The 25,201-nt window shown below is 38.6% G+C and overlaps 1 protein-coding gene across 2 annotated transcripts in view; it reads right to left on the reverse strand.

The window, feature by feature from the left end:
• USP25 (ubiquitin specific peptidase 25) overlaps positions 1–25,201 on the reverse strand; it is an 85,462-nt gene that overhangs the window by 37,243 nt on the left and 23,018 nt on the right. For both annotated transcript variants that reach the window (XM_041414776.1, XM_041414775.1), the window contains exons 4-6: positions 19,969–20,092; positions 13,785–13,947; positions 2,158–2,244 (exon numbers count right to left, since the gene is read on the reverse strand). The gene's annotated coding sequence lies outside the window, so the exon portion shown is untranslated. The remainder of the gene's footprint in view (positions 1–2,157; positions 2,245–13,784; positions 13,948–19,968; positions 20,093–25,201) is intronic.

Consider the following 25,201-nt stretch of genomic DNA (forward strand, 5'->3'; position numbering starts at 1 on the left):
TACAACCACATGCTTTAATTCTAAATCAAAAGATTGTCATGACTCCAGGATTAAACTCTAATTCCCATCAACTAGAAGAACAACAGGATGTAAACCCAAGTATTCAAAATCTGGGATTATTAAAACATATCCTTTATTAGCAAAGAAATTTGATCCTGGAGAATGTCAGTCACATATGGTAGTTAATATTGGAATAAAAATAAAAACAAAACCAAAACTTGAGGCAAAAGTTTTAAAATAAGTAAGCAGTCAGAAGTAAATTCCAGGGCTTTACTTTTTTCTCCAGTGTCAACTGGTAACTTATATTACAACTCTGAATCAATTTGCCTCTAGTTGTCTTCACTTACAAAGAAATAAAGGCACCATATTTGGGGGCATGCATGCTTATGTCTTCTATCTGTCTACATTCCAACTAGTCGAGCAATCCCTTATCCTAAACTCTCCTCAATCCTTTTCCAGCTGTAGATAAGACAGATGAGTACACCAAGTATTAATGTTACTTCATTCTGGAATGTAAGTTAAGGAAGGAGAGGACACAAACTACTGCCAGAGATTCTTTCTAGCAGACCTGCAGAAAGCAAGGTTTCTGCCCAAATCCATGTATTTATCTAGTGTCACACCATTTCACACAAACTTATTGTCTGTCATGGTCAGAATTTCTAAAAGAGAGCACTTTGGAATGGCTAAAAAGGCATTTGGCTGCAAGTGTCAATGCTTGGGCAAGATGTTTATGAAGCCAACAGCTTGTTATCAGCTATTTCATACCACTTCTTAGATGCCAATTGCTTTTAACATGCTGAAAAATGAACATAGAATTTCCAAGTACTGAAGGATATTACTGAAACAAATTGCACTATGAAAAATTAAACACTGAGCAGAAAGTCAATCTAACAATAAACATTAAAAAATTTAGTACAACTATTTGTAAAGCATGACTGATCTTTCTTATTAAAATACGCTGCCCCATCCCCACCTTGTGTTGGGAACACTACCCATGTTTTCTGTTCACACCATCTCATGACCTAATGCAAATATGCTTTCCAAACAAAAAAAGTGATCTCTTGCACTTTGAATGTGGTGAGGAAAGAAGGGGGTATGGCAGGAGAGAAATTATCCAGGCCTGACTGAACATTCAACTTCCCTTTTATGGAACATACCCAGAGGTTTTGAAAATGGACACTGTCTTCTCTTTGTTTTCTTTTGCTTCTCTAATTACAGCTCTTACTTTTGATAGTGAACATTCCAAAGAATCCTGAAGGGACAAACAACTAAGAACAGGCTGACAACACACTTGCTGCTTTAAATCTCACAGAAAGGGGCAACAGGCAATACTTTAGTTTACTGTGAGGGTGCTGAGACCCTGGCACAGGTTACCCAGAGAAGCTGTGGATGCCCCATCCCTGGGAGTGTTCAAGGCCAGCTTGGATGGAGCTCTGACCAACCTGATCTAGTGGAAGGTGCACCTGTCCATTGCACAGGGGCTAGAAGCAGTTAATCTTTAAGGTTCTTTTCAACCTAAGTCATTCTAATTTTGGGGTATGCAAAAATTCATTGCTCTATAAGTCCCTGCTAAAAATCAGGCAACAAAGCATCTTCATAAAGCCACTTCCTTTTCCATTTTTTCCTTCTCATTTCGTAGCATAGAAACCACAGGGCTGCCATTGCATCTGTCCTCAAAGGAGGTCCATGAAGGAAGAAAACCTGATCTGTCTTGTCCCCCACTCCATGACCATTCCCCCTTGCCAGTCTGAAGCCACAAGAAACCTAAGCCAAGGTCTTCCCCTCCCCAGTCCTACATGAATACCAGGATAAGCATGAGAAAATTTATACTTATAATCACCTGAAAAAGCCAGAAGAGACAAGCTAATAAATGAAAGCTCAATGTCAGATCATGAGTGGGAGGGAACTGGAATAAAATACATTTGCTAAGACAAGCTACACTGACATGAGAAATGCTCTGCCTCTCTCAGCACTCTGCCCCATATTCTGCTGAGAGGCTGATGCCATTTACGTAAGATCCACAACAGGAAGCTGAGAGAACTGTTAACTGGCACCTCTAAAACCCACGCTGATATGAGCTAGAGAGCAGTGCAAAATTCAAGTACAAGACAGAAATGCCCTCATCAGCCACGAGAGGAAATCAGCTTCTCATTTTACCTTTTGGTTTCGGGGTAAATCTTGAGCATTTGCAGGAGGATTGAAATTCAAAACTAGTCTTCGAAACTCCAGGAGGTTAAATAATGACTGAAAAGAAAAAAATTAAGAAAATCTTTAAGCACTTACAAACAACACAAAACTATTCCAAATAAGCTTTAGCAAAACAAATGAAGCATCAAACATATGCAATGTTAAGTTTTGTTTCAGAAGGCAAAGTATTGCTAAACACATTTTCACCAGAAGACAATTACTTTTGCCAAGAAAACAGCGTAATAAAAAATATCTCTGCACTTAATCACATAAAAGGAACAATAATTTTACGTAATAGGCAAATTACATTTTACAACAAGAATTTTATGAATTGTATAACTGTCAGTTTTCAAAATGACATGAAACACGGTTTAGCATCTAAAATTTATCTTGTAGGCCCTCTATCATCTACTCCTCAGTGCACAGAGAGTACATCTCTGCATGTGCAACCTAATTCCACTTGCATTAGCTGAACATTTTGCATTCTGCCCTCTCTTCCCATTCCTACAAGATCTGAAGGATGCACATTACAGTAAGGAAATTGGGTTATACAATTTAACAGGTAAGGGACTGATAACATTCCCGTTTTATGGAGACATGAATAGACAGGTATCTGTCTGTCTAGGACATGAAAACAGGCATCTGCAGGCAAAGAACTCCACAGTGCCTGGAGCCAAGAGAGTACAAGAGCAAGATGACTCTGGGCTGTAAACAGTAAAGGCCCAGTGCATTGGGCTGAGAACTGGAGGCCTCAGAACATGTGGAACTGCAGCACCGCTTTTCTGTACAGATAAAAAGCATCTTCACTAAAAATCACTTTGTTACAGTAGAGCATTCTGATGAAGACAAGGTAGGAGGAAAGGTCTGAAGTACCTTAAACATGCTCATCAGAGAAGCACAGGAAAGATCTGCCTTCCTATTTGTATTTTATTTGGTTTACAATCTATAATTACCTCTCCTCCCACTACATCACATATCTTAGCTATTTGTTTTGGAAAGGCAGAGTTTGCTTACCCCAGCAATAGACTTTGATCCCAGAACTTGTCCACCCGTGTAGACTTAAGTCACAGATCACATCAGTTTAACAGGTTTTTAACACCACAGTGCCAAATAAGTGAAACACAAATTGTGAAGAGGCTCTACATTTATTCCACTAATTCAGAACATATTGGTAGGGGAAAAAAAGGTTGTAAAATACTGCCATGTTCCTGATTCTCCTTGTGAAAGAGCCTGTACGGAGTCTAACCTTTTCCCATACCTCACAGTATACAGCATCCCCAACAAAACAAAGAGGCTACCATTGTTACACTTCTTTTTAGATTAAAAAAGTATCCAAAACATCAGCTAATAAAAGATCTCTCTGACCTTGCTGAATCAAGGTAGACAACTGAGAAGTCAAACTTTTGTCCTATTTTGCTGTTCAAAATACCTGTTTCCCTTTTATCCATCCTTGCAGAGAAGGGAGATTAAAACAGAGTCCTTTGTTTACTTACTCAAAGGACAGAAAATGTTAATATTTAATTCAAGTGTCAGTCTAGAAGCTGATACTAATTGAAGTTATGTCTCATGATGTAACAGCATTCCACTGGTGGGCTCTTCAGCAAGCAAAACATAGCAATGTTTTATGTACAAAATAAACCAGCTGCTGAAATATAATGTCCAAAGGCTGAATTCTCTCCATAACTAATCCAAGTGCCATCAAAGTGCCAAGCAGCTGAGCAGGCCAATTTCATAATACAAACACACAAATTATATACAGAAAACTGTACTCAAGTTTAGCATTTTTGCCTGGCATTCAATCCAACAAGTTTTTAATAAAAATTCCGTTTCTTAAATTCAGAAGTCTACCGAACATAATTCCATGCTTTCTGACTGACCTGAACAAACCCATATGTGCAATCTCCTGAGAGTAATTAAGAGGATTGTCTGATTTGCTCTTTTCTTCTTCAACCTTGTACTATTCAAAATTTCTTATGCAAGATGTTTAGTTGTTAAACTTCTTGCCAGAAAAGGTTACTATGTGCATGGCTGTTGTGAGATACAGCAGAACCCTCACAGTTTATCTGCTGCCAACACCACTAATGCACACAGGACAGTGTCATGCTGTAGCTCTCCTATAGAGAGCTAAATCAACTTAAGGAAACGTCTACCTTCATTTAAAAAAGATAATTTCCCAGTGTAAGTGTAAACAAGTGCCTGAAACCAACTGTTTTAGTGTCTGAAGTATCTCAGTGAGGAATCTGCAGTTCTTCCTGAGGTAAGGAGATAAAAAGGAGCCCAGCAGAGACCTCCTAAAGCCAACCACCCCAGAGGTCAGAAAGGGGTGAGGCAAAACACTTTCCAGTTTTCTGAGCCAACTTCTGTCCAGGCTCCCTGCACCCAGGGTAAGTGGCCCATGAGGCAGAGGCTGCTCTTCTGCAGCCACCAAGAGACAAAGCAGAGACTGTCCCTAGCCCAAGTGTCACACACTGGCCCTAGCCTAAAGCTCCAAGCACATTTGCTTTCCAAACACACTGCATGGAGCATCACCTCACCTCTTACCCATTCGGCTTCAGCTACACTGAAGGTGTAGGAGTCCCAGTGTAAGAAAACAGGCTGCATCTAAGAGGTGGATACTTCACATCTACTGTCCTTGATCAAATACCTTTACAGCTGACTAAAGTATGCAAAACTTATGCATGAAAGAAAAACTCTCTACAAGGTGGGTTTATGGGTTTTTTCCCCAGTGCATTTAAACCATCTAAAAGCTGTCATCTGGAAACTTGACTGAGCCAAGCTAAGTCATACCAATTCAAATTGCCATGAACATAAACATATTTTTAAAATACTGCCTTGTATACTGTCAGAACAGAATACAGAAGAACAGAAATCCAGTCTCAGTTTAAGGCATTCACACTAACAACACTGAATAATGAATACAAGACATTGTGGCTTTCCCCTGCTATAGGTGGCTATTATGCACTTTTAGTCATACCAGAAAGAACTAGGTAGAGTTGTAGTTTCCATACTGTAAGATACTAAAAAATTCACTTTCATGAGTAATGTTTACTTATATTGAGTTCAAATACAATTTCTGAATGTAAGTTGTCTGGGGTTCCCTTAAAACACTCTGCTTACCCCTTTTTCCCCCCTTAAAGTCTAGGATTATCAAATATAAGGACCTTGCCAAAATTTAGGGTGACTGAGTAAAAAATTAATTATTAACACTCAAGAACAGTGATGCAGAATACAAACAAAATTAGTGCTGCAACAATTTAAATTAGTATATTAGATCTATAAATGCCTGGCATGCAACACAGGTCATTAAAAGCCACCAGAAGAGTCCTAAATTAATAAAGTTAATGACACCAATAACACTTAAGAGAGTAGGAAAACACTGCTAGGTGCAATGTCACCCAACAAGCTGCTGCAGAGAGCTTCAGACAGGCTCTTGGTGGATTCTTGCAAGCTTGTAAGCATCGGGAACTAAAACCAGCTGTTTCACTAACAGATTGATCAAAACATTTGGTTCTCTTTGACTACCAATTCTGTATTTGTCTCCAGAACTGAAAACAAAAAAACAAGATGAAGGCAAAAAAAGTCCACAGGAACTGTGCACTTTTAAAATGCATCACCTTGACATAAGTTTGCATGAAAACCTGAAGTTCATAAGACCATGAACAGGTAGAGAGCTTCCCATTGCATTTGCAAAGGTTAAGCTAGGAAGGACAGAGGGAAGACAGGACAGAAGGAAGAAACTCAAAAACTAAATATATCTTACTAGGAGAGCTTGAAAAGCAGCTCTTGGCAAGGAAAAAGAAAAGCATGCATTCCTACACAGCTCCTAAACAAATTCCTTTAGGTACTGGCATTTAGCTAAAACATGATCCTGTAGAAGTTGAAAACTCATATGTATTAGCACAGCACAACAACCATTTTCCTCATTTACTCATCCGCAGCCTTTTATGCACTTCAGTTTGACATTTATTTATTTAATTTTTTCTTTAAAGACACAAAGCCAAGACCATATATACCTTTGTTTTGTGTAACAAGCAGAGAACAATCTTAAATAGTGAATACATCATTACTGTTCTAATAATGAAAAGCAAAAATATAGCCCTATGTCATAAAGTACATTATTTGAAATAGTTTGCCTCTACCAACATGACAAATCAGATTTATGTTCTTATTTCACTTTATAAACAATTTTGGTGGTTTAAGGTATATAGTGCCAGTTTTAGTGGGGTAAATTGAGTATTATTAGGGTTAACATTCGATTCATGCTAATAACTCAAAGAAAAACAGAGCTATGGAATATATGGTATATATGGTCCTATCTGCGTGCATTGCCATGTTTCCTCCAACAGAATAAAGAATTTGAAATTTACTAGTTATCAATATTTGAAGTGCTAAGGTTCAAAGTAAAAGTACTCCTAAATATTGCACAAAACAGTGATTTAATACTCTTGCATGCCTCTAATTGAATATTCCTGTCCAAAGCTCCATACTGCAAAAACATGAGCAGCTGAGAGCTGAGTCCAGTTCTCACCAACTTGCAAGACTTTTGGACTCTATATCCCTATATCTTGAGAGAATTGGGATTGTTCAGCCTGAAGAAGAGAAGGCTTCAGGGTGACCTAAATTGTGGCTTTCCAATACCTGAAGTGAGCCTACAGGAAAGATGGAGAGAAACTATCCTGGAGTGACAGGACAAGAGGGAATGGATTCACACTCACAGAGCAGGTTTAGATCAGATATTAGGAAGACATTCTTTACTGTGAAGATGATGATGCACTGGCACAGGTCCCATCCCTGGAAGTGTTCAAGGCCTGGTTGGATGGACCTCTGAGCAACCTGATCTAGTGGAAGGTGTCCCTGCCCATGGCATGGGGTTGGAAACAGATAATCTTTAAGATCCCGTTCAACCCAGGCCATTCTTTGCTTTGGGAGAATCACTTCTCTCTCCTCTTTAACGCTTTCCAGACTTTTCCTGTTTTTTGATTATTTTTCCTTTTTTGGTTCATATTCTTGAAAGTACTTTCTCTCACAACAAAGTCCATAAAGTGGCTGCTTGTTGCTACTGCACCAATTACTCTGCTGAGCACAATGCTCCCTTCTACCCTGCTCCTGCTTATAACTTACTCTGCGGTTGTCTCCCATCCCACCTGTTTGTGTCTTATTCCTGGTAAGTGGTAAATCCTGTTTCCAGAACAGAGACTAATAACAGGCATTAAAAAAATTAGGAAGTCACCCAAAACATAGTTTTGTGCTTCTTTATACACTGAGGATTTGGCACAGTCCAAAGCTTCCCTTGCATTCTACAAAAAATTTACAAGGAAGACAGAATGGAAGTGGGCAAAGCAGCTTCAAAGCTGGGACTTGAGCAGATTCCTGTTCAAACTTCACTGTGAAAGTACAGGAAGTTTTCTTTTTCTCTTCCCCTCTGAAAGAATAACTCTTATAGACAGATATAACACTGCCTGATGGCTGAACTTCAGCACAACCACCCCACATGTACAGTGGTAGTGAGAATCACAGATTCAATCCCAGGTCTCAAAAGCTTTGGAAAGTACCTCTAAAAGGACATTTCTATTTATAAACAAACAAACAATTAGCATTCCAAACTGCTGAAAATCTAGTTATAAATTGCAGTTTTAAGCTGTCATGTCTTACATCTTCAGAAGGCTGAGGTACAACAAGGAAGATGGAAAACAGCTTGCATACTGTTTGAGCTTGAAAGTCAAACTAAGACCTCTAGCAGGCTTGGGTTAAGTCAACACTTTAAACAAACAGCTCACCATGGAATTACCAGCCTGCATTTAGAGAACATTTACTTGTTTATAGCAACAAACTCAGAACATTACTACAATTCAGAAGACAGCTAAGTATGCTATGTGTCCAGAAGAATTCACTTTATGCCTGTGTCTTGGCACATACTAAGAAATGCCATCCAACCACTCCTCTACTACATGGTCAAAGCAAGAAAAAAAAAAAAGTTAGGACAAAAAAAATCACAGCCAACATTTCCTTACATGGTTACAGTTTTCAACTTCTTGCCCAAATTAAGTGATGTAAATTTAAATAACACACCTAAACAATGCATCCTGTATCCTTTCTTTTAATTAAATGAGCAACTATTTATGAGTCAAAATGACAGTCACGATCCATTAAAGCTTTCCACACCTTCGCAACAAATTCTGTGCTATTACAAATCACTAAATGTAAGGTAAGAGTTTGAAATATCACACAAGCAACCTGAGGAAGCCAGAGACTACAGAAGCACAAAAAGCAGGAAAAAGCAATACCCTGTCAGCAAATATCATAGGATGACTGAATTTGGAAGGGACAGGTTCACTTTTCAGAGGAAAAGAGGGAGTGACAGAGCAATGGAAAGCAAGAAACTAGATTTCCAACATCATTATTGCTCTGCCCATGAAACACTACAGAGCAGTTTATATCATATCCCTCACCAACCTCTGCAGCAGGCAGCAGTGAAAATAGTGGAAAGAAAATATTCCATCAATGACCATTTCAAGTCATGTGGGGATTGAATACTGAATGTTCTTCAGCCTACAACTTTGCACTATGCCCAGAGAAGCAAGGGATTCATGTACAATGTATAAATGTGCACATTTAATAATATAATCCTAGTTTTTTTTGGTATTAATGCACTACCACATCATGCATCACAATCCTTTCCATCCGCATGACAAATAAGAAACATAAAATAATGTAAAAGTTAGACACTTGTGGTAGGCTGTTTTAAAGAAGAACAATATTGGCAAGTAGCTGAGCTACCAACTGGGAAGAAAATACTTGTTTGATTCTCACCCACCAAGTTGGCTCATTTCTTCCTAGGCTTCCAAGTCTAGGATCAAAGGAGATCCTAACCCCAAATATACTGACATCAGGAAAACAAGAAGGCTGCTCCCAAAAACAATGCCACAGAGTAAAATACCAGAAGTGGTGTTAGGGACCCTGAAAATGAAAGTTAAAGAGTACCCTTGGAGATTTATGCTTGTTAACTTCATTCAGCAAGCTATGCACTTTTGAGGAAAAAAAAAAAAAAAATCTCATCCGACTCTGACAGACTCCCAGGGAAAAGTGTGTGGGGATGCCAAGCCCCAGCTGTCCTGTTGGGATACCTCATTTGGTAAAGGGAGAAGCTGCAACTTGGCCCTCTGGAAGTAATGAGACTGAGGGAAAGAGTGCACATGGTACATGAGGAATGGCACTGGAGAAAGAGGAAACAGCAGTATTCACCATACAGTTTTCACTGATTTCCCCACACACTCTCCCTCTCCCACAGAAATCTACCTTGGCACACTGTGACATCCTCTGAACCATTTGGGCATTTCCCATGGCACCTTTTCCACAGGGCAGGTCCTGCCAGGACATTACCTCCTGTACATGACCAGAATCCCACTTGGGACTCCAAAAGATAAAGTTTGTCTGGTGCAGTGTCTTAAACCAAAACACCTGGGGGAGAACTTGCACAAGCAGCAAGCCTAAGACGTGATTCCAACAACATATCCATGTCCTGTCCTTACTTGCTTTCTACGTCCCATGTCCTGAAAACTCAACTTCTCTTAACTTGTGCTCAGCATGGGAAGAAGAAACCACTCCACAGGCTCCATAAACTTATTATTTCTAAGCCATTTTCAGGCTGTAGACTCTTACAGCCAAGAAAAACTGTGATGTTACCTTTTCATAAAGGGGCCACTAAAATCTACTGCAGAACAGTAAAAACATACAGTGGTATATGTGTGTTTTGTTTATTTAAAGAACTTGATGTCTTAAAATTTTAATTCAAGAGCAGACATATGTAGTTACAATAAAGAGAATCTTAAAAAATTAATAAATAAAAAACCAGCATGTAACCAACACAGAAATATTCTAAAGCCTCAAGACTTATGGGTCCTTTTATAAATGTTCCTCTAACTAAACAGTAGCAAAATCATGCATGGGTGAACTCCTGCTCAAATGTAGGTTTATTTAAAGTTCAAGAAGAGGTAGGAAAAAGGTTGAGGAACTTGATTCATTTCTTGGCAGGTAAGGAAGAAATGAATCTGATTTAATACAGTTTTGTTTTGACATACTGTCTTGGGGACCCAGTTTTAAATTCATGTTGTTACCAAATCAGAAGTCCTCAACAGCAAGGCAGATTTTTAGAAGTTAGACTGTGGAAAAAATATTACTGTTCATTCTAATGCTGCTGAATGTAACTGTTGAAAGCAAAACTTTGTTTTGGAGCTCTCTGAAGAGAGATTCCCCTCTTCCTGTGCAGAAGAGGATGGCTTCCACATGTGCCTATTTCTCTATGGCACAAATAAATACAGGGTAAAGACAACATTTCCAGTGATGTTTGAATCTCATTAGACTTTGCTGTCACTCACTATGAACGTATCTTCAGGAATTTCATACTCTTAATGCAAATACACAAACCATTTATGACTGCATTTCACTAAGTCAGTTAATTGGTGCCTATAAAAAACATACATTGCAAAAGGAACGCATCAAAATGTCAAAATCTTTTTTCCTTAACAAGCATGCCTTAAATAGAAGGATGACTTTTCTTTCTTTGCAATTTAGTTTTAGATTATATTACACAATATATCATTGTGACTGACAGTAGTTAACATTTAGATATTGTTGACCTATGTGATGTGTCAGGTTACAAAAGCCTCCCAAAGAAAGCAAAAAAAAATACTTCTACATAGTCAATGCAACCCAAGCAGTCAATCTGCCCCGTGGATACATAAGTATGGTATTAGCTAATGTTCTAAATTAACATGCATTAAATTTCCTGGGATGGTTGCTTGAAACATAAATCTTCCTGGCTGACAGATAATATTAACAACCTAAATTTTCAACCAACTGAAGTTATAAATCTTTCAATTGTTTGCTTAAATTACATTCCATAGCTCTAACTCCAGAAGTTTCACTATCTTTTAGGATCAAGCCATTATAATTCCAGACACCACAGATTTTCACATGGTATGGCTGGTAACCATAAAAACTAGCTAGGTGTCTTTCTAATCTGTTTTCAAGGTATAAAGTTGCACACTGGGTATAAATAACATGAGATCATAGGTCTAGCATAGGTTTTTACATTCTCTATCCTCTGCTCTCATCTCTGTGACTAACAAATTAAAAATGCAATTTTCCATAAAAACATTTATCTAAAGATTTTCAGTTTCCTATATAAAAACATCTTTAACAGAAATGCACATGCACATAAAATCAGTCCTTTAGATTTGGGACTGCTAGGAGTATAAAATCTGATTATGCAACAGAGAAGGTAAAACACCAAGTCACATTAGCTCCATAAAGATCTTAATGGAAATAAAATGTTTGCTTCTGTTAGGACATAGACAATGTTTCTACTATTGCAAAAAGAGCTCTATGCATGCAATGGAATAAGGAAAGGAGGAGAGATGAAAAGAGGCCCAAGAACATAAGAACTTCAGTGAGAAGTGGGGGTGGGGGGTGGTCATAGAACAATTAAAGAACTCTTTCAATTTCATTATCTACAGCATTACCTAAACAGAACCTGCAGGTAAGTAAATCCTTCCCATTAAAGAAAAAAAACCAAACCAACACACAAAATGACCCACCTCAAACAAAACCAAAAAAAAACTCCAAGTCAAGCAGAACATGCATAACAGTAATCCAATTTATGCAGTCTACTGGGATTTTAGGGCAACTTCGGAAGAATTCATTCAACAAAAGCTTTTAACTAAGCACCAGTGAGGTGAGATGGAATGTTCAGGTACAAACAAAGCGGCAATCAAAAATTAAGAGAGAAACAAGAGCCAACCCTCTGCTCCAGCCTGAAGAGAGGTTACTGCAAATTTACCAACTCTGCAATGGTAAGTAAAATTCAGAAGTGATCGAAAAAGGACAGCAAGTTTTGACCATGTTTGCTCAGTAACGAGATTTGCAGAGTAGTAGAAACATCAAACAGAAATATCATATGCTATTGAGTATCTATGTAAGAAGAAAGCTATATTCAAAATTGCTGTGTACAGTGAGGTACATGGTGGAAAGCAACTCTGGAATTTATAGAAGATGATGGGCACTAAACTACCTAGCATTATTCACATTACTGACCTGTGAGATCAGACCACGCTACTCATGGCTTTTTTTCAGGCATCCTGAAACTTTCCAAGATTTGACCAACCCTGCACAGCCACTCTAGGCAACCTCCACTGCCTGCCTGTATTTATGGCAAAAATGCTTCTTTATATTCAGGCTTTATCTTCCTTATCTCAATGACTCCTATTGCCTCTCATCCTCCCAGTATGCACTGCTCTAAAAAGCCTGGCTCAAAAAACCTCTTTGATTTTCCATGACTTTGCAAAAATGAGAAAGAGTTGCCTTGCTAAGACTTCTTCCCCCTGTCTCTCATCACCACTTGATGCAGCTCAGTGGGTCCTGTGGACTTGTATGGCTCAAGTTTGCACAAGTAATCTCTCACTCAAATCCTTGTTCAGAGTTCCCTCAACTATGTACAGGTCAGGTCTTAGAGATGGATCTCACTGGTACAGACTGCGGCAAAGCAAGGCACTGAATACCTCACCTGTTCTATTCAGCAACATTCTCCTCGCTCAGCCCTTTATGCCCAGTATAACATCAAAACCTTTTCTTGTTACCTTAGACAACCTTTTAGGCACCAACTCAGGTCAGCTTTCATTTTAGTAATACCATTCCTTCATGCCTGGACAACATTTCCAGTCTCCTCAGTAGCCCATCTCTGCTTCCAGATCCTGCACACTGCCTGCTTGGCAGTGAAGCTTGGCTATGAGCTCCCTGAGAGCAGAACAGACTCTTCTGGCAATCAGGGAATGCTGTTAGCTTTCCTAAGCATCTCTGCATTTCCACCTGTGGAACCCCAGATATCAACTTCTGGAAGAAGACAAAGTCTGGTCTCCTGAACTGGGTCTGGGTCCTGTTATTCTTTTCTCACTCCCAGCAGCATCTTGAACTCTACTCTTTCATGGTTGCTGCAGTCAAGAGTACCCACATCACTCCACCTTCAGTTCTTCCATTTTTGGTGAACAGCAGATTCAGCTCTGCATCACCCCTAGCTGGCCCATGAGTGCTCATACCAAGAAGCCGCTCCTCATACCCTTCAGAAATCTAGTTTGCTTGTGTCCTGCTGTGTTGGACCCAGCAAGGGTCAGGATGTTTATTGAAGTTTCCCATGAGAACCACAGACTGTAATCCAGAGACTTCCTTGCCTTTCAAGAAGGCTGTGTGCACATTCCCATCCTGAGGAGGGTAGTCTGTAGCAGACACAACTGTCACTGATGTCAGCATGAGCTGCATACGCTCAGGATCTTCAGACAGTCAACTCCTTGTCTTCAACAATTTCTTAATAAGAAACATTTTGAAGCTTCACTTATATATGGTACCAGCACTTTCGACATTTCAATCTCACTTAGGGATAGACAAATTAAGAGATGCAATAAATAAATAATGTGCAAAAACATCTTATGCAGTGGCCTAAACTTCTCAGGAAAAGAGATTATTTTAAATTATTCACTTAAAATGAGCTGACTCACCTCCCAACAGATACAGTGAAAAATGCACACAGCTAATTGCAGAGTGCTTACCTGAATGACAGCACTAAACCAGCACGTGTTGCCAACATTCTTTAATCCTACCGGGCAGTTGTCTTGCCGCTTTCGATCATAAGGGTTTGGAGAGTCACTCCATACCTCTGGATGCGTCCTCTTTAAACTTGCTTTATTTTCTGCAATACTGGCTTCTAGAACTCTTTGAGAACAGAAGGGAGGGAAAAATGTGAGGAAAAAACAAAGACCCCAGAAAAACAAAACAAATAAACCTCCCACCAAGTAGTAAAATACATTCAGGTAGCAATACAGACATCATAATGACATCATTCACTTATTGTTGCTAAGCAATATATGCAATATATTATATTATATGCAATAACATGTCTTCAAAAATGCTACTTTACTTTTAGCTATGCCACAGCAATTCCATTACCCTTTAGAAAAGAGTATTGGTGAGTGCATGAATCTCCTGTGAGAGCTTCAGATACAAGAGCCATGTCTACAAGTCATCAATTATTTAAGAACCAGATTCAAACAGGATGGACAAATTTTAGGCAGCCCTAATAGTACAGTGCTTTCATCCTCAAATGCTTTTATTGCTATGCGAAGCACAAAGTCACCAATCTTTCATTTACTGACAGGAAGCCAAAGCTAGCAAGGCAACTTCCAAAAACTAAGGCAGTTTTCTTAGTTTTCATTTTTGCAACTTATGCAACTGTGTTAATACCTTTGCACCGCAAGTAATTACTTTATGAGCCATGGAAAGACCTCTCCCTGCAATTTTCCAAATGCCACCCAACATTTTAATTGTATGCTTCAATGACCACTTTCTTTGCTGGAAACTGTTCCTGTGTGATTTATGCTGAATATCTGTATTTCACATGACAGTAAGACCTGATGGGTGTGAAGCTCTCCACCTCGAGCCTCATTCGATACATTATTTCTGTATCAACAGGTATGCTTAGCTTGGTGACAAAATGCACCTTAAAAGTAATTTGTGTTAGGTGTATTCTAAACAGGAAGATGGAGATGGATGTGTTGAGGTCATATAACAGTGGCTCTAACTCATAAGCCAAGAGTGTGGCTTGGGCACTAGTGACACTGTAGTCACTGTCCCCAGCCATCCAGTCCAACTCTCAGACAAAAGGCTGAGGTCCTCTCCAACACCAAGCACAGGATTTCAAAGGCTGCATCACAAGCATCTAAGCAGTCTGAGCAGCATGAAGAGTTGCGCCCTCTCAGTTCTAGATTCACTAAGCACCAAAGAAAGGCAGGTTTAGGTTGGTCTGTAAAGGGAGCTCCAAAAGGATAAAGTCTGAACATCTTAGAAAAAACACAGAAACAGACAACCCCCCTCCTCATAATCTCTCCATTTCCTACCTACATCTTCATTTCAAGCTATGTTCCTATCAAAGAAAGAAAAGCTATCTTACCAAAAACTATGAAGCACCATATGAATTTACTGCAGATAACTGTTCTGGGAAACACACTAATTTGTCATCGATACTTATTTCGGAAAATATACAGTAAAGGAGAGGCATTTTAAATTTAAGAGACAATTTGATACAAATACCACTTTTGTATCTGTCTCAGAAAGAACCTAAGTCTGGTAGTTTCCTAGGGACTAATCGATTTATTTTTTTATGCCACCCTGTAAACAGCACTGAAAGGACAGGTATATAATCCACTAAGAGTTTCTGTTCTGACATCTCTTCAACACAGCACAGGGATGGAACCTGACCCTGATTGTGCTAAGAATCTTTTCTGATAGTTTTTCCTAGTAAGAAAACCCCAAAATGTAAAGAAACAGTCAAATTCATTTTCCTTTTTATTAATACAGTCCTTCAAAATTGTTGGATGACCTGTGTATCTCTGCTTTGAGAGCAAAAGTTGGTCAATGGGAACATTAAAAAAATGCCATACATAGTTCAAATAATTTGTCATGCAGGTAGAATTGCTTAAAATCTTGCTTAAACTAAATTGAAGGGACCTTTGAAACTGACAGGAAGATTGACAGACTGGAATAAATTTAAATGCTGTTGTAACAGGATTACAATACCTACTTCACACCACATGTGTTTCAGGTAAAAAAACCAAACTTCTTTTTTTTTGTTCCTCCCAGAAGTTCCAAGAATATTTCAAGGTATTTCAAAATTCAAGTTCAGAAAAATAAATACTCTCAAACTGAAACAGCTCCCTGACCCCATGAGTATCACCATTCATCAGCTTAATTACCTACTAAAATTTCTTTGTATTTGAGTTTGTGTTTCCTTAGCAGATAAGGGATTTACTCCCCTCTAGCTCAACCTAAGACATGTTTCCATGTCTTAATAAAGTATTTGCTTCTGAAGGCATCATAGTATTTTTTCCTTAATTCTACTTATAACATTATCTGTCCTCAGAGAGCACATGTAATAACTGCACATTCTATGTGCTGAATTAATTTTCCAACATAATGATAGCTGTGATGCACTTAAATCAAAAATGTAAAGTGGAATAAAGTGCAGTAGGCACAGCAAATGGGAACCTAATGATCAGCTAGAATGCTACATAAATAAATGTATTTACTAGCACTGTATTTACTAGCACAGTGAGGATATCTCATATAAAATGCTCACTGTCTTACATTCATAGTGTCACAAATTTGGGACATCACCTGGATTGAGAATTTTACACTGCTTGACAAAACAAGCATCCTTCCAGAGAGCTATTACAAGGATTTAGCAATCTTGATGACAGAGCTGAAGCCCCACTTGGTAACCCTTGGGGACAACAGCAGAGTCTCCAGCACAGAGCCATCAGCTAGCTGTGTGCAGAGTTTGACAACACTCCCCCCGGCTCCCCGCCCCGACTCACAGGACCTACAGCTTCCCTACCTCCAAGGGCTGGAATCCTGTTTGGAGGGAAACACTGCAGCAAGGGTTAGTTAATGCCAGGCTTGGCTTGAGACTTGAAAGCAGTGTTTTATTTCTCTGTAACAAGCTGGGCGTAGCCAAGCATCTTTGCAGAACTGCAGGGGGTTCACCAGCCAAAACCCCACAGCATGGCAAGTCCACAGCACAAAGATTCAGTCAAACCACACTCTAAGGGAGCCCACTCAAGATGCTGCAGAAAAGCCCACTCTGTCAGGTTACTCAGCTAAAAGAGCATAGGAAGGTATTTGAACTGTGACTGTCTTACATCTGGACATCCAGGAATGGATCCCTGACTCTACAACATTCCACAACCCCACCTTGGAACTACACACACAATGCCTAACCACAGTGCAGAGTCCTGAGCAGTTTTGATGATAGTGATTTTCAAGAAAGCCCAGGGGCTGTGCACATCCTTTATGCATTGACAGCATGGACTCATTTTTATAGGGGCAGTACCACAGGCACAGCTGATTTCTCCTTCCAGTAATATCACTGGCTTCCCTAGTGAAGCCCTATTTCGCCAGCTTCAGACTTCAAACCACAAAAAGTAATATAAACGGGAGAAACTTCTTCACAACAGGAAATACACTGATCAAGCACATTTCTCTAGGAGATTTAAAGAGGAAACAGGAAAAGACTTTAAATGTGCCATGTACAAGATGTTCAGCTCGGACACTCGGACATTTCAGATGCACTCTCTCAACACCTACACAGTAATCACATCTGTCCTTATTAGGTAGCCTGAAGCAATTACATTCAGGAAGACAAATTCCACGTGCATTACAACATTAATTACACAAGTCAAGAAATTCCATTAATTCTCCCTTGGAAACCCTAACAAAATCTGTGCAAATTAGATTCCAAACCACTATGAATACTTTTGAAAAAAATAGCCACCACAGCAAAAACTATTTAAATATGCACATGCACTACATTTTTTAAAATGAAACATTTCCAGTTTAAATTTGTTTATTACTGACCTCCTATTTGATTTTTGCTTCTTGTTTTATCTAGAAAATCAAAAGTAAATGGCTGTAGCTTGACTTGTTTACAACCACAGCGTTCTACTTTGTTTTGCGAAGCTCTGTACAGATCACGCACTTGCTGTTGAAATGCCAGCATTCTTCTGTGGGGTGTTAACTACAAAGTGGGGTGTAATTTTTTCTTTTGTCTTTTTGTAATAAAACAAGTCTAAATTCTGTCCTTAAGGAAACTGAACAGTTCGGATCACGAATTCTGAACTTTCTATATTTGTTCAACACTGACATAGTTTGTCACTGGCTCAGGGTGCTTCTTGCTACATTACTGAGTTGATCTAATGTGCCAAAACCTTCAAGATCCTCATTCTCCTCTGCCTCCATTCACAAGCAAAGTCCCATTCCCTTCCTTGTGCCATGAAATACTATGAATCCTCCAGTGAATATTTTTGTATGGCTTTGTGAAATGAATTTGGGCAACAAATGATCCAAAGAATCCTCCAGCAAGCATAGAAAATGTGGTGCAGTGCACCAAGGAGGGTATGACTGGCAGCAAGCTCTTCACTTGACATTGCACACGTTACTCTGTGCAATTTTGCCATTAGATGTGAGTCTCTATTTCATAGAGACCAACATTTTCACTACAAATAAGCAAACATTGTCTAGATGCCTTTGTACATATAAAAAAAAGGGCATCCTTTGTTATTTTCTGCAGCCAGAAAAATATACACTGTAATTTAAGTAAGAAGTATTTATAATACATAAATACTAAGTATTTATAATAATAATAACACTATGGGCTAAGCAGGTAGGACCAAAGGAGGGGGGTTTTAATTTCAAAAGTGAAAAACAAAGTCTACAGCAAAAATCCTAAATCTTCAAGGCTCCCAAGAACTGAGCACAGCAGAAGCAGTTGAGGCTTGGGTAAAGAAAATGAGGGAAAAAATTTTCCATCTCCAGAAATAGGTCCATCTTTCTGAATGCCGGCCTAAATCACAACTCTGTAATTATGGCAATTCTGTCCTTCAAAAAGGAACATGCAAGAGCTGACCTTCTGAAAAAAAACTGGACAGAACTTCCACCATCCTCTTGTATACATGCACATACTGAGGTTTTAGAAAAAACAACCCCTTAAATCTTTCTTCCAGTTGTTGATAAGAATATAAATCCCTTTCATTCCCCCCTCCCTCCTAAAATATGCTATCTTAAATTCATATAACAAGCCGACTTTTATCACAAATGGGGAGGCAGAGTGTTATGTTTATTCTCATAATTAGCATATTTGTTTTTCAAAAGGGAAAAGAAAATTACTGTTCATAAAGTAATACAAATAAAGCAATAAAACATTCATATGCTCGGAGATGGAATTTTCTAATAAATAATTCAGCCTGTCAAACATAATGAACTGAGAAAAAGAATAATTGTGGTTAATCTCCCCCATCTAAATTATTTTTTTATAAAATTGGTCTTTTACAAGGAGGTGGTACTTTACCTCCTATCAAGGATCAAATCATTGCCCGTTTCCCTTAGAACAAGGCCAGCCACAAATGAAAAACTCAACATTCCTCCCAAGGCCAGTGACAGATGGAAAAAAAGAAACAACATCCCTCCCACACAACCCTACACCCAGGCTTAGTTCAAGTCCCAAATATTTCATAAGTGTATCAACATTACCAAAAAGCACACACTGTACAAAAAGCTATCATAAAATCTGACCAAAAGTTAGCTCAAAGACTCTTATCACACCCAAACTGAGTTATACTTCTAAAACTTGAAACCCAGAATTTCACTCAAAGCCTGTAAATCTTACTTGTTAAATAGGTTAATAATATTATCCATCTGCTAAAATAGAGCAGCTGCTCTTAGTATTCTCAAGTCACAATATAATACCCACAGCCTCAACCTCAGCCTTAGCAAAGTGGGAAGAAAATGTTATTGTAAAATGAACACTGTAAAAAACAGGACAAAGTATTAATTAGCTTCTTAATTTATATTTTGGTTTTGTTGCTTTTTACCTGGTACACAAGAGAAACTTCTGGGTTTAGATCCTATTTAAATATGACCACACATTCTCTATCTCCATCCACTTCCTCCATATTTAAAGAAATACAAAAATATGAAACATATTATTAAATCCTAATCCACACATAAAAGACTATTTTCCAGTGTAAAACATACAATACATTAAAGCAGCATCCTGAAGCCAGGCGTATCAGTAGCACAAGTAAAAGTAAACAAGTTATTATTTGTTAAAAGTTTAAAAAAGCAATACAGGCCAATCTCCAACTGTTTAATTTAATTTCTGCTTTATATAAGTTGGTTGTTTACCTGCTAATGGCTTGTTCCTCATCTGTTATTCCAGTCTCCCTGAATGCCCTGTTTGATTCCTCCAAACTCAAGGCAATTGCCCTCTGAAGATCATCTTTATCATCTCCAGTGAGATCAATCACATCTGAAAAGCAAAACTATCTTTCTCAAAATTAAAAGTGAAACAGAATGAAAGGTAAGTCTTACTGCAGAGGAGAGAGCCCACATGGATTGCTGAGCACCATTCCAGCCCATCCCTCCTGTGCCCTACGCTCTTGCAACCACTAACCCTGCTAACAGCTCCCTTCTGCCTCCAAGCCAGATAAAAACCTCAGCAGCTCACTCTTGACATGATGGGCTGTAGTTCTCCTTGCCCCTAATGTCCCTTAACTTTCATAAAGCTATGGGACAAATTTAGGAATGCATGTTTTCTGAATGCCTTCTTAAAGCAATACACTTAAATGCATTGCTTCAGCTACTGAGATCAGTTGCTTCAGGGAACACATAATGAAGAGGACCTTACTTTAAAAGGATACCTTAATTGACCACAGTTGATTTTTCCTCCTCATGAACGAACATGTAACAGTGCTTTCCCAACACAGCTCCAAATTCTACAAGTATTTTTGTACCCTGGTAAGCCAAATACTTTCACATAGTTTCATAACAAGTGGAACAGTTTCTTAATCAACCTAATTATTTTCTATCCTGTTTGTGCATTCCTTTTCTGAACATATTTAAATTTTATTTCATCTACTGAAAGTATCACATCTCAACATGAAAAAAACAAATACTGGAGAGAAAATGAGGATCCATACTTGGATAAGTGGGGAATTATGGATGGACTACTCACTGAAAACAACTCTACTTCTGCCTTCTTCATGAGCTCTTATTATACAAAGGATCAAAGACTGACATCCCCCATAAACCTCCTTACTTCCTGAGGGCAACAACACCCCTGCTCCTAATTCAGGTGGGATCCTACTACACACCACAACACAAATCATGTCCCCATCAGGCACAGCCAAGCTTTTACAGCAGCTAGAGCCTACAGGAATGTCCATCAGCTGCACAAGACCTTCAAAAAAGTCAAGGTCACTGGTTATCACCATTTCAAGGGTCAGAAGTCTCATTTTCCAAGTCAGACAGAAAGAAAGGAATAGTGTGGAAGAGACACTTGCGTGAAGTATCAGACAGACACACACATGGAGCATCAGCTGGTTTGAGTCTCCCTCTTCCAAGGCAAAGTTTACCCAAAGAGTTATGAAAGGGACTTGTCTCCAGCCTGGGCTTTGGCCGTTAGAAGAAGCTGAAAGGCTCTGGGAGAAAGAAATACAGATTTGAAAGTGGCAATTGCTCACAAAGCAAGACAAGAGGCTTGTCAGCATTTCTCCTTCCACAGGCGAACTCAATTACTCCAAAGAGCTTTATCTGTCTACTTCTGACTTTTCTCCTGATTGGCCAGCCCGCTGTAGAGACTGTAGCTCCCCTGTTCCTCTGGGCTTTCATTTTTGGGATGTTTCTCATTGGATCAGAACAAAACACTAAGCTTAGTATACAAAAGTCATTGCCATAGTCACTTACGAACAAAAAATGGGATAACCTGTCCTTGCCAAAGGCTGAAACCAGAAAAAAGTTGTAAAGAAACTTTCCTGTTAACACCAGCATCTTCAAAACCTAGTTTTAAACTCAGCCCTGTTTTCTCCAAATAATGGTTGAACTTCTATTTTATTTAGTGGGCCTTTAAAAAGAACACTCTTACCTGCAGAGTATACTAGGCAATCTGTCATGACCTGGAAGTATGGAAAAACAGTATTGCTATAAAAGCAGCACTTCCTAAATTTCTTCTTGGGCCTTCTACAGTCAGCTCAGATCTCCCAGTGTAACAGAAGCGTATTTCAACTCAGATGCCTGAAATTCTCCTTCAGAAATACTAAAGTAATTACAACCACCACCAGCACAAGTATCCTCCAGAGAAGTTTTGATAAGTATGCTGCCATGCTGAGAATAACAATTTGGGCAAAAATACCATGTCAGCCTGGGTCACATGCAAACCTGGCTCTGTCCTACAGCCTGACAGCAGAAGGAGATTAGAAAGGTTGACAGATGAGAGGATCCCCTCACCACACACACACTACCTATTATGCTCTAAAATGTGGTGTTTGTGTTGTATTGTCAGCACATTTACAAGGAGCCACACACAGCACCTCACCTTCCCTGAAGTCAAGATGTATTTCTCAAAGTAGGAAGAGTGGTCACAACCCAGCAGCCACACATGCTGATGGACAAGTATGAGATTGCTCTGGTCCCTTCCTTACAGAGAGGAATGTTCCTTGAGCAAGCCTCTAGTCAGGTAAGGGTGATGACATTTTTACATGACAATAAAGAAAGTTAGATTAAGAAGCCAGCTTCTCTATATGGGGACTATTTTCTAGAAAAGAATTCAATGTAGGTGAAAATTATGTATTTAACAAAACCTCCCTCGTTATACAAAAGTCTATCTGGATCAACTCCAACTCTCACTTCCATTAAAACATTCAACTTCTTTGCAACTCCTTAGGTCTCTAGTTTTTATTAATCTATACCACCACCTTATGTGTTTAGAAGTATATTACCAGTCATATTACCAGAAGTTACATAATTTTAGTATTAAAACCCCAAAGCTTTTACTTCCATTTGCTTTCCAAAAGCAGATGAGCCAAAAGAGTTTGTTTTGGCATGCAAGGGTTTTGGAGCAGACACTATAGGATTCTCTTGAGAAATGTTCTATCCATACATTGCTCCTGCTCTGCAGGAAGAAAAAAAGACAGAGTGAAGATACACTCCCAGATATTACCACTATGTAGTGAGTGGTGCAATCAGTTCAAGTCACAGAGGGTTTACTTAGCATAATTTATGTCAAAAAATACATTTATAAATATCAGCTCATCCATAGTAACCTATTTCATGCAAACTTTTAGTTCACAGCAAATGTAAAATAAAAATGGTTTTGACATTTAAGCTTATGTCTTTACAGGTCACACAGTAACTCATTAAGCTGCCACACCTCATATAGAACTTGAATCCCAAATCGTAAAATAATAAAGAAGACTTCAACAGAAGTCACAAAAGAAGAGTAAGTCTGAGATTAAACTCTTTGTTCTAAAAACAAACAAACAAAATTGTATATATTACCTTGTCTCCGCATTTTGCATTCCTTTCAGATGGTTATACATTATACAAATGTACATATAATACATGAAATTAATGTAGTTTTCTTTTTTCTTCATTTTTATTTTAAAATATCTTCATGTTTTATAAATTCTTGCATGGGGATGTTAATGCTGCAGCTATGAGTAGTAGAACTCATTCATGAAACTGAGCTGCTGAAGTTTCCTTCCCATCTGACCAACAGATTACTGTTTTAAGTACAAGTTTGAAAAAAAACCAAAAAATATTACTTTTACTCAAAGTTTTTATCAGACACACAAGTTTTTTTTCTGTGATAGGCTGACGGATGTGTTTCATAAAGGTGTGGGACTAATGCCTCGTCCAAATTTAGTTATGTGACTTTAACTCACACATGCCAGCTTTGTAATGCTCCTTTCATTTAGCCCACAGAACACTTCAGTTCCCACTGGCTCATCGTCACAAAGGTACTTATCACTTTAATGTCAAATAGTCTTAGAAAATGCAAACATTCTTAACCAGGCCATGACTAGTAAATAAAGTTTGCTTACAAAAAATTTCTCCATAAGTGAAGAAACTTCTCAGCAACAGTCTGATTTAGTGCATGTGTGTTTATTCAATGAAAACTAACATTCATAATTAATCATCTGTTTTACTAAGAAATGTATTCTTGGTTTACAACATTATTATTATATAATAATGTGTCCTTCTGATACATAAGATTCAGAGAGTTTGACATTGTTTGTAATTTTACAAAACAATTTTAAAGTTGTATATTGAAATTTGGGACAAATACTAGTGTATGTATAATAAAGGCACACACTATATCTATCCTCATAGATCTTCCTTTTTTTAAAAAAAAAAACAAACTTATTCATCTGTTTACTTAGGAAACTTCTATCATCATTTAAATAAATGGTTCTTACTTGTTATTGCCTAGGTCATTAAAGTAATTACTGTGTTGTTGACTTGCTACTTATATGAGGAGGAGGCAGAGAGTAGGAACTTCAAACTTAAGTAGGCTGGGAAACTCAGCATGAGAGACAGATCAGAAGAAGCAACTGAACCCAGGGATAGGCAATAAACATCCACAGTGATGCAACAACTGGAACAGGGAGAAAAAAAATGAAGGGGCAGCCTTGATGGGTTTAACAGTGCCAAGTATGAAAATTCAGCAGCAACATTCCAATTTCAACACGTAAACAATACAAAAGATTTTTAAAGGGAGTTGAGACTACATCTGGTATATTTACTACAAGCAGAACTAAGCAAGATCCTACATACTGCCACCTATTCTGTGATGTTAAATTCACAGTGGCCTCAGGCTCCTAAGGTGAAGATTTAAAGGAATTTAGGTGGCTTTATATGCCAGTTTTGGTTAAAACTGGATGTGGGGAGAGCACCCAGCACCCCTGCAGCAATTCAGCCAACTCAAACTGCTGCACTGGTGCAAGAGCTTGTAAATATTGGCCACCATTATCCCACAGCTTCCTCATCTCAGCTATATTTACAACATTCTGCAATTATAACACCTCAAACCGAAGACTCTCACACTGATGGGGAAGAGAGCCAAACACGACACAAAGCAACACGTGAATCTGTAAGATGAAAAGAGGACCTCAAGGTACAAGACTCCTGACATTTTAAAGCAGGGACCTTGACATACCAAGCTGGCAAAACTCCCAGGAACCTGGATGGAGATGACACAAATAATCCTTGAAATAGAAGGAAATGTCATGAAGACACATAGTGATGGCTGAGTTAGGCAAGGTGACAGAAGAAGCCACTGTCAAATCCTACTCACAGAAACAATAAACGAACAGCTAGAGAATGAGGACTGACTAGGACTTGTGCCAAGAAGGATCCAGGAGCTACAGCCGACTCATGTTCAATCTGCAATTCACATCATCACAGCACTGAAGAAAATAGGAAGCATTACACATCTGTCAGGGTACTACGTGGATATTTATAGAGATTCACCTATTTTTCTCAAGAACTAAGCTGCTGTCTTCATTATAGTTTTGAGTGCTACAGCTCAGGAAAAAAGCATACTAAAGAAGGCCTAGATGAGAAGAAAAAAAATGGCAAC

The sequence above is a fragment of the Onychostruthus taczanowskii genome, unplaced genomic scaffold (genome assembly GCF_017590055.1).
Source record: "Onychostruthus taczanowskii isolate IOZ18803 unplaced genomic scaffold, ASM1759005v1 scaffold47, whole genome shotgun sequence".
Lineage (NCBI taxonomy): Eukaryota > Metazoa > Chordata > Aves > Passeriformes > Passeridae > Onychostruthus > Onychostruthus taczanowskii.